The sequence below is a fragment of the Augochlora pura genome, chromosome 11 (assembly GCF_028453695.1).
Source record: "Augochlora pura isolate Apur16 chromosome 11, APUR_v2.2.1, whole genome shotgun sequence".
Classification (NCBI taxonomy): Eukaryota; Metazoa; Arthropoda; class Insecta; order Hymenoptera; family Halictidae; genus Augochlora; species Augochlora pura.
In genome coordinates, this window is record NC_135782.1 from 7,330,371 (window position 1) to 7,334,102 (window position 3,732).

The 3,732-nt window shown below is 38.2% G+C and overlaps 1 long non-coding RNA gene across 1 annotated transcript; it reads left to right on the forward strand.

Moving 5' to 3' along the window:
- The first annotated feature begins 252 nt into the window (after nucleotides 1-252).
- On the forward strand, nucleotides 253-3,300 carry LOC144476872 (uncharacterized). The gene is made up of 3 exons (XR_013495088.1): nucleotides 253-860; nucleotides 2,081-2,220; nucleotides 3,092-3,300. It is a non-coding gene; the product is annotated as an uncharacterized LOC144476872 (long non-coding RNA).
- The last annotated feature ends 432 nt before the right edge of the window (nucleotides 3,301-3,732 follow it).

Below are 3,732 nucleotides of genomic sequence, written 5' to 3' on the forward strand. Positions count from 1 at the left end.
TCAGAGACAGTAGAAACTCGTAATGAGTCATTACCAATTTGAAAAATGGTAAAAAGGTGGTCGCAGCAGACTTCTGCGTACGTGTAAAATTAACAGCTGAATATCGAGTAATTAACAATACAGATTACACGAATGTGTATCAAGAGGACTGCTCGGGAGTGAGCATTGTAACTATTGATCGGCTTCAGTCATGCGCGCGTACTTATCGATGACAGTGATTTGGTCGATAGTTCGGTGTTACGATACGTAAAAGGGGGCCCACTTACATCAATCCAGAATGTAATCGTTGGTAGATTAAACGCAGACAGCGGTTCTTACTTGCATACATCTCGTCGTACCATACACTTGGTGGCACGCGACCAATCCATAGAAATCCTTTATAGACCTGGCGTGCGGGTGACATTTCTGGACGAGTGTTTCTGACTGGCGGCCGACATACATACGCGAAGACAGATAGCAACTATAATACCGTACGTTTGACCTTCCCATGAAACATCTCGTCCGTGGGTCCTTCAAGATAGTCCAAGGGGCAGTCCGATCGGGCCATTATCAGCGGATGTTACTTGTAATCCGTTGCAGATGATTCTTCCGATCGTGCCGCACGAAATGGCCGGACAGTTAAAGAAACTGTAACGTTCTGGCGAGAACGAGGATAGAAAATGGCCACTTTCCGATCTCGCCATGAACGAGCGCTCTTGTAAAATATTGTTTTCCGTGCTTTCTTCATTTTACCCGCTTCGCGCGGTTGATAATGTCAGGGACAGTGTTGCGCGAAACGTAATTGAAATTGCTGATTATGATCTTAATCGTTTGTGTAATAATGGTTACTAATTAAAGAACATGAATTTTATATAAGTTTGGTAAGTAACAGTGTCGTTTAGTACCTACTAGGTACTATTCTATTCAAGTGGTTTAGCATTAATTTAAAAAATTGCAAGACGTATCTGACATTATTTTTATTCAAGCAACTTTATTTAATCTCGCCAGAATTCGTAATATTTCTTTGTGATTTCATCTAAACATTAGATTCGAATGAAAATATATTACTAAAATTTAGCAGCAGCTAAATTAGCAGCTAGGTAAAGTAATACTAATCGTATAAGGCTATGATAGATTTACGATCAGTATGCCCCTTATTATTAACGCAGACAATGTTTATTTTTCCTAAAAATCCGCATTCTAATTATTAAATTTGACATTTTTTAATACGAAGGATAATGAACATCTGATTAAAAAACTATTGATAGGATATAACTACATAGATATTAATTTGATTAAGGAAATATAAAGTCAAACTTCCAACTCGAATAAATCCATTGATTATTGTCGATCACAAAAACCAGAATATCTTAACATAAAATAGTTATGAGTAGCTTTCAAATTTTATACATTTGCAACAGAAATTATCAGATTGCATGGAAAACAGTGAAAACATTTAAAGAAGATAAAAACACTGATTTATGATTTCCATCTCAATAAAATTATTAAGAGAAAAGATGAATGCCTACATGATTGTTAACCTTTTGCACTCGAATGTTAAGATTGTTTTTTCAATCCGAGATAAACTTCAGCTCTCTTGTCATTAATATTTAAATATTTCAGTACATATTAGTGTACTATAAATATAAATATATTTCTTATTAAGGTAAAAGTAATTAATATGAAACACTTCTGAATTGTGACATAAAATGTTTATTCGAATACAAATGTTTCTAATCAAGAACATATTGTTCCATATTGTGTACTTCCATTATTTCATTGTCCCGATTTATGAAACACGGGGACATGCTACGAAAACGGTGCTCCATAATAGGTACACGCTCTCACTTTACTGTTTTATTCGTATTATTTTGGATTAATTTTAAATAAATATTACACAGTTTATTACGTTATTTAGAAACATTAATCTATCGAACAATAGTATAAATATTCAATAATAAAGCATTTAGATTATAATAAAATCCATGATAACTCAAAAAAAGTTTCTTTCGTGAGTTGAAAGATTACTCATTGTAAAAAGATAATAAAGATGACTGTTTCAATAAAATAGTCTTGGACGTTAATTTATCTTTGATTGCAGAGGGTTAATAACTGGTCGGCGTGGTTCGCGAGCACGGTGATTTCCAGCCGTAGCTCTTGCGATTCAAATGAGGGGATTAAGATGATACAGAAAAAACGAGCTGGATAGAATGACAGGACGAGGACGGGGCAGAGTTACGGGTAAATGGAAAACTAATAGAACGTCCCGACAATGGGTTTGGCTTGATTTTCAAGCCGCAATCAGCCGCGGTTCCACGTTTTCCTGGTGGCGTTTGTTGTTCGGTCGCTCGTCAGCCGCAGGCTGCATCGATGTGTACGTCCCTCTTTCTACGTTTCCCGTGCACGTACCTGTACGCCGGGCTTCGCTTGTATCTACACCTATACGTCTCTATATCTATGCATGTACGCGTGTGTTGCGGGTGGGGTGGGCTCGCGGTGCCGGAGACTGCATTTTTCCACTGGCACCTGCAGTTTAAATAAACGAACCGCCCACGCTCTTTCTCTCTTTCACCTCGGCCGGCCGAATGAAAAACGAAGGAACGAAACAACACGGCTCTACGGCAGCCAATCGGCGAAACGCCGGAAAACAGGTGAATCGGACGTTAGGTATACGCGCAATTCTACAATGCATGCCGGCTCTGGCCTCGCGCTTGCGTATCGTACGCCCTTCCTTTTTCCTTCTCCCTTTATCTTTCTCTCTCTCTCTCTCTCTCTCTCTCTCTCCCTTTCTCTCTCTCTCACCCTCTCCTCGTTTTTCCTCGTTTCTTTTTTTAGGTTTCGTTCGGTATCGCTTTTGCCCACCTGCGTAACGTTACGCCCGTCCGGCTCGTCTCTGCTTGTTTAACCAATGTTCCGTGGTCCTATTAAATACCGGTTAAACGCGATCCGCTGATGGAGTCGCTTCTCAAGCGAAACTCTTTCCTCTCTTGTTACCGTATCTGCGAGAACTGTCGTCCCCTCTGACTGGCAAACCAGGGAATTTGATTGTAACTTGAGTTTCAGGTCGATTACCTTCGCAATGCTAACGTGTTCATTATTTTACCGAATCCAGGGTTGCGGAAGGTAATGAACTTTATGGGCTCCTCAACCAATTGCCTTCGTGGTACCAGATTCGGGAAGAGGATATGACGCGGTCGGTGTTCGAGATTTTCGCTTGGAGCCTTCAAGTGCTGGATTCATGATTCTACTATGTCACATAATTGTTGATCTGTTTTACTGTGATTGCTTTCGTATAGGTTTGGGGAAAATCGATTTTTGAAATAGGAAATAGACTGTTCATATTTTTATTTGCTCATGTGACATAGAATTTGATTAATAAACTTCTTTTAAAGTAATTGCCAAGTTCTGTATTACATGAGAAGGCAAAATTATTTATAGTTTATTTATTATTCTAGAAATCTATGTTCCCCAGGGCTGCTAGCATAATCACATTGCTTAGGATTTTTTTTTGGCGTTAAAAAATATCTGTTCGTGGAAAAAAATAAGCTTATATTAATTGTAGGTAGTAGATCGCGGTCTTTATGTATCTATGGAAAAGATTAGTCTTTGTACAAAGAAGATAAAAATGCTACTAGAAATTGTCATCTTATATACTCTAGTAATCAATAATTACATAATATTAGTTAGTGTCAATTAACCGTTTCTTGAGAATATTTTTAATGCAATTGAAATGACGGATGCGTGAAAAATTCA